We start from the raw sequence: 18,577 nt of genomic DNA, 5'->3' as shown, positions 1-18,577 counted from the left end.
ACTTGCTATCACCATCACCTCGCCTGCCACACCATCTCCCGCCACACCATCATCTCGCCAGTCACATCATCACCCACCATTACCATCACCCGCTATCACCATCACCTCACCCGCCACACCATCAGCTCACCCGCCACACCATCACCCAGCATCACCATCACCTCACCCGCCACACCATCACCTCACCAACACCATCATCCGCTTTCACCATCACCTCGCCCGCCATCACCATCACCCAGCATAACCATCACCTCGCCCGCCACACCATTATCTCGCCATCACCATCACCCTGCCATCACCATCACCTCGCCCGCCACACCATCACCCACCATCACCATGAACTCGCACGCCATCACTATCACCTCGCAGCCATCACCTCGCCAGCCACAACAGCATCAGCCATCAACATCACCTAGCCCGCAAAACCATCATCCGCCATTATAATCACCTGCCATCACCATCATCTCGCCCGCCACTCCATCACCTCGCCCAACATCGCCTTGCCTGCCACACCATCACCTCGCCCACCATCACCTCGCCTGCCACACCATCACCCGCCATCACCATCTCCTTGCCTGCCATCACCATCACCAACCATCAAACACTTCACCCGCCATCACCATCACCTTGCCCACCATCACCTCAATTGCCACACGAACACTCGCCATCACCAATACCTCGCCCGTCATGCCATCACCCGCTATCACCATCACCTCACCCGCTACACCACCAGCTTGCCATCAACTTCACCCACCATCACGGTCACCTCGCCCGCCACATCATCACCCGCCATCACAATCACCTCGCCAACCATCACCATCAACTCGCCCACCATCACCTCGCCCGCCATACGATCATCCGCCATCAGCATCACCTCGCCCGCCACACCATTAGCTCGCCATCACCTTCACCCGACACACCATCACCTCGCCTGCCACACCATCACCAGCAATCACCATCACCTCAACTGCCATCACCATCACCTCACCCGCCATCGCCATCACCCGCCATCACCATCACCTCACCCGCCATCATCATCACCTCGCCTGCCATCACCATCACCTCGCCCACCATCACCTCGCCTGCCACACCATCACCCGCCATCACCATCTCCTTGCCTGCCATCACCATCACCCACCATCAAACACTTCGCCCGCCATCACCATCACCTCGCCCACCATCACCTCAATTGCCACACGAACACTCGCCATCACCAACACCTCGCCCGCCATACCATCACCCGCTATCACCATCACCTCACCCGCCACACCACCAGCTCGCCATCAACTTCACCCACCATCACGGTCACCTCACCCGCCACACCATCACTCGCCATCACCATCACCTCCCCAACCATCACCATCAACTCGCCACACCATCACATCTTCATCATCATCGTGTTGCCTGCCATCACCATCACCTCGCCCACCATCACCTCGCCCGCCATACGATCATCCGCCATCACCATCACCTCGCCCGCCACACCATTAGCTCGCCATCACCTTAACCCACCATCACCATTACCTCACCTGCCACAGCATCACACACCAACAACATCACCTCGCCCGCCACGCCATCACCAGCGATCACCGTCACCTCAACTGCCATCACCATCACCTCCCCAACCATCACCATCAACTCGCCACACCATCACATCTTCATCATCATCGTGTTGCCTGCCATCACCATCACCTCGCCCACCATCACCTCGCCCGCCATACGATCATCCGCCATCACCATCACCTCGCCCGCCACACCATTAGCTCGCCATCACCTTAACCCACCATCACCATTACCTCACCTGCCACAGCATCACACACCAACAACATCACCTCGCCCGCCACGCCATCACCAGCGATCACCGTCACCTCAACTGCCATCACCATCACCTCACCCGCCATCACCATCACCCGCCATCACCATCACCTAGCCCGCCATCATCATCACCCGCCATCACCATCACCTCGCCCGCCATCATCATCACCCACCATCACCGTCACCTCACCCGCCACACCATCACCAGCGATCACCATCACCTCGACTGCCATCACCGTCACCTCACCCGCCATCACCATCACCTCACCTGCCATCATCATCCCCGGCAACACCATCACCTCGCCCACCATCACCTCGCCTGCCACACCATCACCTGCCTTCACCACCTCCTTGCCTGCCATCACCATCACCCACCATCAAACACTTCGCCCGCCATCACCATCACCCCGCCCACCATCACCTCAATTGCCACACGAACACTCGCCATCACCAACACCTCGCGCGACACACCATCAACTCGCCACACCATCGCCTCGACATCACCATGACCATCACCTCGCCCGTCACCCCCATCACCTCTTCATCACCATCACGTTGCCCACCATCACCATCACCTCGCCCGCCATCATCATCACCCACCATCACTGTCACCTCACCCACCACACCATCACCCGCCATTACCATCACCTCGCCAGCCATCACCATCACCTCGCGCGACACACCATCAACTCGCCACACCATCGCCTTGACATCACTGCCCCTCGACATCACCATCACCTTCACCTCGCCCGTCATCACCATCACCTTGCCCGCCACATAAGCACCTGCTATCACCATCACCTCGCCTGCCACACCATCACCCGCCATACCGTCACCTCGCCAGCCACACCATCACCCGCCATTACCATCACCCGCTATCACCATCACCTCGCCTGACACACCATCAGCTCACCCGCCACACCTTCACCCGCGATCATCCTCACCTCGCCCGCCACACCATCACCTCACCAACACCATCATCCGCTTTCACCATCGCTTCGCCCGCCATCACCATCACCCAGCATCACCATCACCTCGCCCACCACACCATTACCTCACCATCACCATCACCCTGCCATCACCATCACCTCGCCCGCCACACCATCACCCATCATCACCATCAACTCGCACCCATCATCACCATCACCTCGCAGCCATCACCTCGCCAGCCACAACAGCATCAGCCATCAACATCACCTAGCCCGCAACACCATCACCCTCCATTATAATCACCCGCCATCACCATCACCTCACCCGCCACTCCATCATCTCGCCCAATATCACCTTGCCTGCCACACCATCACCTCACCATCGCCATCACCTCGCCCACCATCACCATCACCTCGCCCACCATCACCTCACCTGCCACACCATCACCCGCCATCACCATCTCCTTGCCTGCCATCACCATCACCCACCATCAAACACTTCGCCCGCCATCACCATCACCTCACCCACCATCACCTCAATTGCCACACGAACACTCACCATCACCAGCACCTCGCCCGCCATACCATCACCCGCTATCACCATCACCTCACCCGCGACACCACCAGCTCGCAATCAACTTCACCCACCATCACGGTCACCTCGCCCGCCACAACATCACCCGCCATCACCATCACCTCGCCACACGTTGCCCAACCATCACCATCAACTCACCACACCATCGCCTCAACATCACCATCACCATCACCTCGCCCGCCACACCATCACCTCTTCATCATCATCATGTTGCCCACCATCACCATCACCTCGCCCACCATCACCTCGCCCGCCAGATGATCATCCGCCATCACCATCACCTCGCCCGCCACACCATTAGCTCGCCATCACCTTCACCCACCATCACCATTACCTCACCTGCCACAGCATCACACACCAACAACATCACCTCGCCCGCCACACCATCACCTCGCCCACCACGCCATCACCAGCGAACACCATCACCTCAACTGCCATCACCATCACCTCACCCGCCATCACCATCACCCGCCATCACCATCACCTCGCCCGCCATCATCAGCACCCGCCATCACCATCACCTCGCCCGCCATCATCATCACCCACCATCACCGTCACCTCACCCGCCACACCATCACCCACCATTACCATCACCTCGCCAGCCATCACCATCACCTCGCGCGACACACCATCAACTCGCCACACCATCGCCTCGACATCACCATCACCTCGCCTGCCATACGATCACCCGCCATCAACATCACCTCACCCGCCACACCATCACCTCGCCATCACATTCACCCACCATCACCATCACCTCACCTGCCACAGCATCACACACCATCACCTCACCCGCCACACCATCACCTCACCATCACCATCATCCGCATTCACCATCGTCTCACCCACCATCACCATCACCCAGCATCACCATCACCTCACCCACCACACCATCACCTCGCCATCACCATCACCAGGCCATCACTATCACCTCGCCCGCCACACCATCACCCGCCATCACCATTACCTCGCCCACCACACCATCACCCGCCATCACCATCAACTCGCCTGCCACACCATCACCCGCCACACCGTCCCCTCGAGATCACCATCACCTCGCGTGACACACCATCAACTCGCCACACCATCGCCTCGACATCACCATCGCCTCGACATCACCATCACCATCACCTCGCCTGCCACACCATCACACGCCACACCATCACCTCGCCCGCCATCATCATCACCCACCATCACCGTCACCTCACCCGCCACACCATCACCTCACCATCACCATCATCCGCATTCACCATCGTCTCACCCACCATCACCATCACCCAGCATCACCATCACCTCACCCACCACACCATCACCTCGCCATCACCATCACCAGGCCATCACTATCACCTCGCCCGCCACACCATCACCCGCCATCACCATTACCTCGCCCGCCACACCATCACCCGCCATCACCATCAACTCGCCTGCCACACCATCACCCGCCACACCGTCCCCTCGAGATCACCATCACCTCGCGTGACACACCATCAACTCGCCACACCATCGCCTCGACATCACCATCGCCTCGACATCACCATCACCATCACCTCGCCTGCCACACCATCACACGCCACACCATCACCTCGCCCGCCACACCATCAGCTCACCCGCCACACCATCACCCACGATCACCATCACCATCACCCTGCCACACCATCACCTCACCACCACCATCATCCACTATCACCATCGCTTCGCCCACCATCACCATCACCCAGCATCACCACCACCTCGCCCGCCACACCATTACGTCGCCATCACCATCACCCTGCCATCACCATCACCTCACACGCAACACCATCACCCACCATCACCATAAACTCACACGCCATAACCATCACCTCGCAGCCATCACATCGCCAGCCACAACAGCATCAGCCATCAAAATCACCTAGCCCGCAACACCATCATCCGCCATTATAATCACCCGCCATCACCATCACCTCGCCCGCCACTCCATCACCTCGTGCACCATCACCTTGCCTGCCACACCATCACCTCACCATCGCCATTACCTCACCCCCCATCACCATCACCTCGCCCACCTTCACCTTGCCTGCCACACCATCACCCGCCATCACCATCTCCTTGCCTGCCATCAGCATCACCCACCATCAAACACTTCACCCGCCATCACCATCACCTTGCCCACCATCACCTCAATTGCCACACGAACACTCGCCATCACCAACACCTCGCCCGCCATACCATCACCCGCTATCACCATCACCTCACACGCCACACCATCAGCTCGCCATCAACTTCACCCACCATCACCATCACCCGCCATCACCATCACCTCGCCAACCATCACCATCAACTTGCCACACCATCGCCTCGACATCACCATCACCATCACCTCGCCCGCCACACCATCACCTCTTCGTCATCATCGTGTTGCCCGCCATCACCATCACCTCGCCCACCATCACCTCACCCGCCATACGATCATCCGCCATCACCATCACCTTGCCCGCCACACCATTAGCTCGCCATCACCTTCACCCACCATCACCATTACCTTGCCCGCCACAGCATCACACACCAACAACATCACCTCGCCTGCCACACCATCACCTCGCCCGCCACGCCATCACCAGCGATCACCATCACCTCAACTGCCATCACCATCACCTCACCCGCCATCACCATCACCCGCCATCATCATCATCATCACCCACCATCACCTTCACCTCGCCCACCATCCTCATCACCCACCATTACCGTCACCTCACCCACCACACCATCACCCGCCATTACCATCACCTCGCCAGCCATCACCATCACCTCGCGTGACACACCATCAACTCACCACACCATCGCCTCGACATCACCATCACCTCACCTGCCACACTATCACCTCTTCATCACCATCACATTGCCCGCCATCATCACCTCGCCCGCCACACCATTAGCTCGCCATCACATTCACCCACCATCACCATCACCTCACCCACCACAGCATCACACACCATCACCGTCACCTCACCCGCCACACCATCACCTCGCCATCACCATCATCCGCATTCACCATCGTCTCACCCGCCATCACCATCACCCAGCATCACCATCACCTCGCCATCACCATCACCAGGCCATCACCATCACCTCGCCCGCCACACCATCACCCGCCATCACCATTACCTCGCCCGCCACACCATCACCCGCCATCACCATCAACTCGCCTGCCACACCATCACCCGCCACACCATCACCTAGCGCGACACACCATCAACTCACCACACCATCGCCTCAACATCACCATCACCTCGACATCACCATCACCATCACCTCGCCTGCCACACCATCACCTCGCCAGCCACACCATCACCCGCTATTACCATCACCCGCCATTACCATCACCCGCCATTACCATCACCCACCATTACCATCACCCGCTATAACCATCACCTTGCCCGCCACACCATCAGCTCACCCGCCACACCATCACCCGCGATCACCATCACCTTGCCCGCCACACCATCACCTCACCACCACCATCATCCACTATCACCACCACCTCGCCCACCACACCATTAACTCACCATTACCATCACCCTGCCATCACCATCACCTCGCACGCAACACCATCACCCACCATCACCATCAACTCACACGCCATAACCATCACCCAGCATCACCACCACCTCGCCCACCACACCATTAACTCGCCATCACCATCACCCTGCCATCACCATCACCTCGCACGCAACACCATCACCCACCATCACCATCAACTCACACGCCATAACCATCACCTCGCAGCCATCACATCGCCAGCCACAACAGCATCAGCCATCAACATCACATAGCCCGCAACACCATCACCCGCCATTATAATCACCAGCCATCACCATCACCTCGCCCGCCACTCCATCACCTCGTGCACCATCACCTTGCCTGCCACACCATCACCTCACCATCACCATCACCTCGCCCGCCATCACCATCACCTCGCCCACCATCACCTTGCCTGCCACACCATCACCAACCACACCATCACCTCACCATCACGTTCACCCGGCCATCACCATTGCCTCGACCGCCAAGCCATCACCCGCCATCGTCATAACCTTAGCAGCCACACCATCATCCGCCATCAACATCACCTCGCCCGCCATCACAATCACCCTCCATCACCATCACCCAGCATCACCATCACCTCACCCACCACACCATCGCCTGCCACACCATCACCCACCATCACCGTCACCTCGCCCGCCACACCATCGCCCGCCATCACCATCACCTCGCCAGCCATCACCATCACCTCGCACGACACACCATCACCTCGCCCACCATCACCTCACCCACCATCTCCTAGCCCACCATCACCATCACCTCATCCGCCACACCATCAGCTCACCATCACCTTCACCCACCATCACCATCACTTCGCCCGCCACACCATCACCCACCATCACCATTGCTTCGCCCGCCACACCACCACCCACCATCACCATCACCCCGCCTGCCACACCATCACCTCGCCCGCCACCCCATCACCTTGCCCGCATACACCATCACCACGCACGCCATCACCATCACCTCGCCTGCAACACCATCACCCGCCATTACCATCACTCGCGATCACCATCACCTCGCCAGCCATCACCATCACCTCGCACGACACACCATCAACTCGCCACACCATCGCCTCGACATCACCATCACCTCACCCGCCACACCATCACCTCTTCATCACCATCACCTTGCCCGCCATCACCATCACCTCGCCCACCATCACCTCGCCCACCATACGATCACCCGACATCATCATCACCTCGCCTGCAACTGCATCAGCTCGCCATCACCTTCACCCACCATCACCATCACCTCGCCCGCCACACCATCACCCACGATCACCATCACCTCAACTGTCATCACCATCACGTCACCCGCCATCACCATCAGCTCGCCAGCCACATCATCACTTGCCATTACCATCACCCGCCATCACCATCACCTCGCCCGCCATCATCATCACCTCACCCGCCATCATCATCACCCACCATCCCCGTCACCTCACCCTCCACACCATCACCCGCCATTACCATCACCTCGCCAGCCATCACCATCACCTCACCCACCATCCCATCACCTTGCCTGCATTCACCATCACCACGCATGCCATTACCATCACCTCGCCCGCCATCCCCTCGCCAACCACACCATCATCCGCCATCAACATCACCTCACCCACCACACCATCACCCGCTATCACCATCACACGCCATCACCATCACCTCGCCCGCCTCACCATCACCATCACCTCACCATCACCATCATCCGCCATCACCATCACCTCGCCCGCAACACAATCACCCGCCATTACCATCACCCGCCATCACCTTGCCCGCCCAGCATCACCCGCCACACCATCCCCTCACCATCACCATCATCTGCCATCACCATCACCTCGCGGGACACACCAGCAACTCGCCACACCATCGCCTCGACATCACCATCACCTCGCCCGCCATCACCATCACCTCGCCCGCCAAACAATCACCTGCTATCACCATCACTTCGCCTACCACACCATGATCCACCACACCATCTCCTCGCCAGCCACACCATCACCCGCCACACCATCACCTCGCCCGCCACACCATCACATCACCATCACCATCGCCTCGCCCGCACTCACCATCACCCAGCATCACCTTCACCTCGCCCACCACATCATTACCTCGCCATCACCATTACCCTGCCATCACCATCACCTCACCCGCCAACCATAACCCACCATCACCATCACCCTGCTTGCCATCACCATCAACTCACAGCCATCACCTCGCCAGCCACAACAGCATCAGAAATCAACATCACCTAGCCCACAACACCATCACCCACCATTATAATCACCCGCCATCACCATCATCTCACCCACCACGCCATCACCTCGCCATCACCATCGCCCGCCATCACCATCACCTCACCCACCATCACCTCGCCTGCCACACCATCACCTCACCATTGCCATCACCTCGCCCGCCATCACCATCAACTCGCCCACCATCACCTCACCTGCCACACCATCACCCGCCATCACCATCACCTCTCCCACCATCACCTCAATTGCCACACAAACACCCGCCATCACCATCAGCTCGCCCGCCATACCATCACCTGCTGTCACCATCACCTCGCCCGCCACACCATCAGCTCGCCATCACCTTCACCCACCATCACCTCGCCAGCCATCACCATCACCCACCATCACGGTTACCTCGCCTGCCACACCATCATCCGCCATCACCATCACCTCGCGCGACACACTGTCAGCTCGCCACACCATCGCCTCAACATCACCATCACCATCACCTCACCCACCATCACTTCGCCCACCATCACCTCGCCCACCATCACCTCGCCCACCATCTCCTCGCCCGCCATCACCATCACCTCGCCCGCCACACCATCAGCTTGCGATCACCTTCACCCACCATCACCATCACCTCGCCCGCCACATAATCACCTACCATCACCATCAGCTTACCCGCCACACCATCATCTCGCCCGCCACACCACCACCCGCCATCACCATCACCTCAACTGCCATCACCAGCACCTCACCCGCCATCACCAGCACCTCACCCGCCATCACCATCACCTCACTAGCCACACCATCACCCGTCATCACCATCATCTCACCCGCCACCCCATCATCTTGCCCGCATTCACCATCACCACGCACACCATCACCATCACCTCGCTCACAAAACCATCAACTCGCCTGCCACACCACCCGCCATCACCATCCCCTCACGCGACACACCATCAACTCGCCACACCATCGCCTCGCCATCACCCGGCCATCACCATTGCCTCGCCTGCCAAACCATCACCCACCATCGCCATCACCTCACCAGCCACATCATCATCCGCCATCAACATCACCTCGCCCGCCACACCATCACCCGCCGTTACCATCACCCACCATCACCATCACCTCGCCCGCCACACCATCACCTCGCCATCGCCATCGCCATCACCCGACCATCACCATCACCTCGCCCGCCATCACCTCGCCAACCATCATCCGCCATCAACATCACCTCGCCCACAACACCATCACCCACCATTATAATCACCCACCATCACCATCACCTCGCCCGCCACACCATCACCCACCGTTACCTTCACCCACCATCACCGTCACCTCACCCGCCACACCATCACCTCTCCATCGCCATCACCCGACCATCACCATCACCTCGCCCGCCATCACCTCGCCAACCATCATCCGCCATCAACATCACCTCGCCCACAACACCATCACCCACCATTATAATCACCCGCCATCACCATCACCTCGCCCGCCACACCATCACCTCGCCCTCACCATAGCCCGCCATCACCATCACCCACCATCGCCATCACCTCGCCCGCCACACCATCACCCGACATCACCATCTCCTCGCCCGCCATCACCATCACCCGCCATCACCATCACTTCGCCTGCCATCACCATTACCTCGCCCACATCACCTCACCTGCCACACGAACACCCGCCATCACCATCAACTCGCCTGCCACACCATCACCCGCCACACCATCCCCTCGCCATCACCATCACCCGCCATCACCATCACCTCGCCAGCCATCACCATCACCTTGCGCGACACACCATCAACTCACCACACCATCGCCTCGACATCACCATCACCTTGCCCACCACACCATCACCTCTTCATCACCATCACCTCGCCCACCACACAATCACCTGCCATCACCATCACCTCGCCCGCCACACCATCACCCGCCACACCATCACCATCACCTCGCCCACCATCACCATCACTCACCATCACCTCACCCGCCATCACCATCACCCGCCATCACCATCACCTCGCCCGCCACACCATCACCTCGCCACACCATCATCATCACCATCACCTCACCCACTACACCATCACCGGCCACACCATCACCTCGCCATACCATCACCTCGCCATACCATCACCTCGCCAACACCATCACTTCGTCATCATCATCACCTCGCCCGTCACGCCATTACCTCACCCGCCACACCATCACCTCACCCACCACACCATCCCCTCTCCATCATCATCACCTTGCCCGTCACCCCATCATCCTCCATCACCATCACCTCACCTGCCCCACCATCACCCGCCATCACCTTGCCCGCTGCACCATCAACTCACCACACCATCGCCTCGCCATCACCATCACCATCACCTTGCCCACCACACCATCTTCCGCCCTCACCATCACCTCGCCCGCCATCACCATCACCTCACCCGCCATCACCATTACCTTCCATCACCATCACCTCACCAGCCATTGCCATCAACTCGCCCGCCATTGCCATCACCTCACCCGCCATCACCATCACCTCACACACCATCACCTCGCCACTCCATCACCATCATCTCACCCGCCATCACCATCGCTTCGCCTCGCCATCCCCATCACCATCACTTCGCCCGCCACACCATGACCCGCCATCACCAACACTCGCCCGCCATCACCATCAGCTCCCCCGCCATCACCATCACCCACCATCACCATCACTCGCCCGCCATCACCATCACCTCACCCGCCATCGCCATCACTATCACCTCACCCCCATCGCCATCACCATCAGCTCACCAGTTCCAAGTCCCAAGCGAAGTGCAGCTCGCCAGGTGCACATTGCTTATGTACAGTTGTGAAACACGTTGGTGAGCAATCACAGCAATGTGCTGGGATGATCCAGTGTAGGGGATGATTCCGGTGAGCTGGATTTATAACGTTATACAGATGTATTGCAATGAAATTCCTGCCATGTGGCGGGGGGTACACGACCCCCAATTGACAGGTTTGACTGGTTTGATGATGTTGTAAAACCAATTTTTGGCCTTTCCACCATATTGTCTGCTCACACCCGTCACAACGCCCAACACCAGCGGGCATGGAAAATTTCCCCTGTAGTGGGAGTAGGGGACAGTATAGTGTGGGGAATCGACACTGTTCTTTGTAGCAAAGAGCAAGAGTCCAGACAGCTGTCCAGACTGCCCAGTGCCAGGGCTTGGGACATCTGCTCAGGACTGGGGAGGAGCCCAGAGTGGGAGGGGGAGGATCCTGTCATTGTGGTCCATGTTGGTACCAATGACATAGGCAGGACAAGGAAAGAGGTTCTGCATAGTCAATATGAGGAGCTAGGCACCAAATTAAGAAGCAGAACCGCAAAGGTATTATCTCTGAATTATTGCCTGAGCCACTTGCAAATTGGCATAGGGCAAATAAGATTAGAGAATTGTATGTATGGCTCATAGACCGATGTGGGAGAAATTGGTTCCTGTTCGTAGAGCACCGGCACCAGTACTGGGGAAAGCGGGGGCTGAGCCATTGGGACGGTTTACAGCTGAACTGTGCTGGGACTGCTGTTCTTGCGAATTGCAGAACCTGGGAAATAGAGGGGGCTTTAAACTAAACAAGGGGGGTGAGGGATCAAGGTTGGGTAGATGTGACAAATCAAGGGGTAGAGTCAAGGCAGGAGAGCAAAATAGTAATATGAGAAATGAGGGTCATAGAATAACAGGAAGGGACAGAGATAAAACTGAAGAATACACTGATAGTCAAGACTAGATGTTACAAAGATAACAAAAAGACAAAACTAAAGGCTTTGTGGCTGAATGTGCGTAGCATTAACAACAAAGTATAGAATTGATAGTGCACATTAAAGTAAATAAATATGATCTGATAGCCATTACGGAGACTTGGCTGCAGTGAGGAGGATTGGGTCCTGAATATTGAGGGGTATATGACCTTCAAAAAGAATAGGAAGCTAGATAAAGGTGGAGGGGTAGCACTGTTAACCAAAGAGGGCATTGGTGCAACAGAGATTACCTTGGTTCAGGAGATCAGGGTGTAGAATTGGTTTGGGTGGAGATGAGGAATAGTAGGGGAAAGAAGTCACTTGTAGGAGTGGTCTACAGGGCTGACAGGTCTCTGGGCTAATGAGGTGGCTAATGAGGTAGTGGATGCGTTGGTGTTAAATTTTCTAAATTTTCTAGATTCTGGAAATGTTCCATCAGACTGGAAAGCAGCAAATATAACCCCTCTATTCAAGAAGGGAGGGAGGCAGAAAACAAGAATCTACAGGCCAGTTAGCTTGACGTCTGCCATGGGGAAGCTGTTAGAATTGATCATTAAGGAGGTTATAGCTGGGCACTTAGAGAAACTCAAGGTAATCGGAAAGAGTCAGCATGGTTTTTGTGAAAGTGAAATCTTGTTTAACCAATTTATTGGAGTTCTTTGAAGGAGTAACATACACAGTGGATAAAGGGGAGTCTGTAGATGTGCTGTACTTGGATTTCCAGAAGGCATTTGATAAGGTGCCACATCAAAGGTTATTGTGAAAAATAAAAGCTCATAGTGTAGGGGCTAACATATTAGCCTGGATAGAAGATTGGCTGGCTGGCAGGAAGCAGAGTATGCACAAATGGGTCTTTTTCTGATTAATAGGATGTGACGAGTGGAGTCCCGCTGGGGTCTGTACTGGGGCCTCAATTTTTTATGATTTACACCAATGACTTAGATGAGGGGAGTGAAGACATGGAAGCTAAATTTGCAGATGACACAAAGATAGGTAGGGAAGTGTTGTGAAGAGGACATAAGGAGGTTGCAGGCAGATACAGGTAGGTTGAGTGAGTGGGAAGAAATACGGCAGATGGAGTATAATGTGGTAAAATGTGAAATTGTTCACTTTGGCAGGAAAAATAAAAAATGGAGAGTATTACTTAAATGGAGAATGGCTGCAGAATTCTGAGGTGCAGAGGGATCTAGGTGTTCTAGTACATGAATCACAAAAAGTTAGCATACAGGTATAGCCAGTAATTAAGAAGGTTAATGGAATGCTATCCTTTATTACGGGAGGGATTGAACATAAAAGTAAGAATAAAAACAAAAATACCTGGAAAAGCTCAGCAGGTCTGACAGCATCTGCGGAGAGGGATACAGTTAACGTTTTGAGTTCGTATGACTCTTCATCAGATTCTGTCAGACCTGCTGAGTTTTTCCAGGTGTTTTTGTTTTTGTTCTCGATTTCCAGCATCCGCAGTATTTTGCTTTTATAAAAGTAAGGATGTTATGCTTCAATTATACAGGGCATTGGTGAGACAGCACCTTGAATACTGTGTGCAGTTTTGGTCTCCTTATTTAAGGAAGGATGTAAATGCATTGGAGATGGTTCAGAGGAGGTTTACTGGATTGATACCTGGAATGAGTGGGTTGTCTTATGAGGAAGGGTGGGACAGACTGGGCTTGTTTCCACTGGAGTTTAGAAGAGTGAGGGGTAATTTGATTGAAGTAAACAAGATCCTGAACGGCCTTGACAAGGTGGACGTCGAAAGGATGTTTCCTCTTGTGGGTGAACCCAGAACTAGGGGGCACTGTTTTAAAATTAGGGGTCACCCTTTTAGGACAGAGATAAGGAGAATTTTTTTCTCTCAGAGGGTTGTGCGACTTTGGAATTCTCTGCCTCACTTAACCGGTCTATACCCCTCTGTAGACTCTTTGTGTCATCCTCACCACTTGCCTTCCCACCTATTTTTGTGTCATCCGCAAACTTGGTGATAGTACATTCACTTCCCTCATTCAAGTCATTAATATATATTGTAAATAATTGTGGCCCCAGCACTGATCCCTGTGGCACTCCACTAGTTACAGGTTGCCATCCTGAAAATTCCCCCCTTATCCCAACTCTCCATCTTCTATTAGTTAGCCAATCCTCTATCCATGCTAATATACTATACCCAATACCATGGGCTCTTATCTTATTAAGTAGCCTTATGTGTGGTACCTTATCAAATGCCTTTCGGAAATTCAAATATATTACATCTACCGGTTCCCCTTTATCTATCCTGCTTGTTACATCCTCAAAGAATTCTAATAAATTTGTCAGGCATGATTTCCCCTTCATGAAGCTTTGCTGACTCTGCTTGATTATATTATGTATTTCTAAATGCTCAGCTATTACATCCTTTATAATAGACTCTGACATTTTCCCAATGGCAGATGTTAAGCTAACTGGCATATAGTTACCTGTTTTTTGTCTCCCTTCCTTTTTGAATTAGGGTGTTACATTGGCAGTTTTCCAATCCTCTGGGACTTTTCCAGTATCTAAGGATTCTTGGAAGATTACTACCAGCGCATCCATGTAGCTACTTCCTTTAATATCCTAGGATGCAACCCATCAGGTCCAGGTGACTTATCAGCCTTTAGCCCCATTAGTTTCCCTAGTAATTTTTCTATAGTGATAGTTATTGTATTTATTCCCCCCCCCAACTTTTGCCCCTTGATTATATAGTATTTTTGGAATGATATTAGTGTCTTCTACCATGAAGACTGATGCAAAGTATTTATTCAACTCCTCTGCCATTTCCTGGTTCCCAATTATTATTGGAATTATTGGAATTCGAACACAAAAAGATCAGACATGATCTTAATGAATGGCAGAGCAGGCTCGAGGAGCTGAATGGCTTACTTCTGCTCCTATTTTGTATGTTCCTATGAACCTTCTCTGACCTGCTTCTAATGCATTTATATTCTTCCTTAAATAAGGAGACCAGAACTGCACATGGTATTCTAGAGGTGTACTCAGCAACCCCCTTGTACAGCTATAGCAAAACATCCCTACTTTTATATTTCATTCTCATTGCAATAAACATCAACATTCCATTTGCCATCCTAATCACTTGTTGTACCTGCATACTAACTTTTCCTGGTACATGTACCAGGACACCCAGATCCCTCTGTACCTCAGAGTTCTGCAACCTCTCTCCATTTAAATAATGTGCTGCTTTTTTATTCTTCCGGCCAAAGTGGACAAGTTCACATTTTCCCACATTATACTCCATCTGCCAAATTTTTGCCCACTCACTTAACCTATCTATATCCCTTTACAGACTCCTCATGTCTTCTTCACAACTTACTCTCCTACATTTGTGTCATCAGAAAATATAGCAACCTTCCATTTGGACCCTTCATCCAACTCATTTGTATAACTTGTGAACAGTTAAGGACCCAGCACTGACCCCTGTGGCACTCCAGTCATCACATCTTGCCAACCTGAAAAAGACTCATTTACTCTACTCTCTGCTTCCTGTTAGCTAACCAATCCTCTACCCATTTTAATATTTATCTCCTACACCGTGAGCTCTTACTTTGCTTAGTGACCTTTGATATGGCACCTTGTCAAATGCCTTCTGGAAATCTACGTGCAGCACATCCACAGGTTTCCCTTTATCCACGTTGCTTGTTACTTCTCAAAGAACTCCAATAAATTAGTCCAATATGATTCCCCTTTCACAAAACTATGTTGACTTTGCCTGATTGTATTAAGATTTTCTAAGTGCCCTGCTATAACCTCCTTAATAGTAGATTCCAGTATTTTCCATATGACAAATGTTAAGATAACTGGCCTGTAGTTTCCTGCTTTCTGTTTCCTTCCTTTCTTAAATAGAGGAGTCACATTCACTATTTTCCAATCTGATGGGACCTTTCCAGAATCTAGGGAATTTTGGAAAATTAAAACTAATGCATCTACCATCTCAGCAGCCGCTTCTTTTAAGACCCTAGGATGAAGTCCATCAGGACCTGGGGATTGTCAGCTTTTAATTCTAATAATTTTCTTGGTACATTTCCCCTGGTGATTGTAATTGTTTTAAGTTCCTCCGTCCCTTTCACCTCCTGGTTCACAACTATTTCAGGGATGTTATTAGCATCCTCTACAGTGAAGACAGATGCAAAATATCTGTTCAGTTCATCCACCATTTCCTTATTTTCCATTATTAATTCCCATTCTCACTCTATAGGGGACACTCACTTTACTAAATCATTCCCCTTTTAAACACCTGTAGAAACTCTTGCTATCTGTTTATGTATTTCTAGCTAGCTTTATCTCATACTCTAATTTCTCCCTCCTCATTAATCTTTTAGTCATTCTTTGCTGTTCTTTATATTCTGCCCAATCTTCTGAACTGCCACTCATCTTTGTGGAATTATACACTGTTTCTTTCAATTTGATACTGTCTTTAACTTCTTTAGTTAGCCATGGATGACGTGTCATCCCTTAGATCTTTCTTTCTCACTGGAATGTATCTTTTCTGTGTATTCTGAAACATCTCCTTAAATGACTGTTACTGCATCTCTATTGACCCATCCCTTAACCTAATTCCCCAGCTCACTTTAGCCAGCTCTGTCTTCATACCCTCATAATTGCCCTTGTTTAAGTTTAAGACACTAGTCTTAGATCCACTCCCCCCTCCCTCAATCGAAATGTGAAATTCAGTCAAAATATGATCACTGCTACCTAGGGGCACCTTCACTATGAGGTCATGAATTAGTCCTTTCTCATTGCACATTACTGGATCTAGTACAGCCTGCTCTCTGGTTGGTGCTAAAATGTGATGCTCTAAAAAACTGTCCGAAAAACACTATGAACTTATCACCCAGGCCACCTTTGCCAATCTGATTTGGCCAATCTATATGTAGATTAAAATCACCCATGATTATTGCCATACCTTTCTCACAAGCCTCCATTATTTCTTCCTATATAGCCCATCCTGCAGTGTGGTTACTGTTTGGGTGCCTATAAACCACAACTTCTCACCTTTACTATTTCTCATCTCTAACCAAACTGATTCTGCGGGCGGAATTTTGGTGACGGGTGTGTTCAGTGGGGTGAGCAGACAATATGGCGAGAAGGCCAAAAATTAGTTTCACAATGGTATGAAACCAGTTTGCAATAGCCCACTCTGCCCATCAATGGCAGGCCGCATTGCCCGCGTCAGATGTCAGGAATTTCATTGTAATACATCTGCATCTCATTAGAAGCCCAGTTTGCCAGAATCATCCCCCTACGCTGGATCATCCGAGCACATTGGTGTGATTGCACACCGATGTGTTTCACAACTGTATATAAGTGACGTGCACCTGGCAAGCTGCACTTCACTCGGGACTTCAAGGTTTGTTTGCCTACCTTGCTTTGGGCAGGACTCGCAGTCATCAGCACCAGGCTTCGCAGGCAGCACCACATCACTTTTAGGGGGACTCATGGACAGGTCTCTACCTACCAGAACAGCTGTAAGGCGGGGGTGGCTTTTCAATGACTGCAGGGCTGGGGCTTGCTTGGGGAAGGGGGAGAAGTGGCCTCAGGCAATGGGAGAGGCTGCAGGGTGAGGGCTGTACCGGGGAAGAGGGCTTTATCACAGTTTGTGTGTGGGGG

This window comes from Cetorhinus maximus, chromosome 12 (assembly GCF_964194155.1).
Source record: "Cetorhinus maximus chromosome 12, sCetMax3.hap1.1, whole genome shotgun sequence".
Taxonomy (NCBI): Eukaryota; Metazoa; Chordata; class Chondrichthyes; order Lamniformes; family Cetorhinidae; genus Cetorhinus; species Cetorhinus maximus.
The sequence above is the reverse complement of the archived record's forward strand: the minus strand, read 5'-3'. Positions refer to the sequence as shown.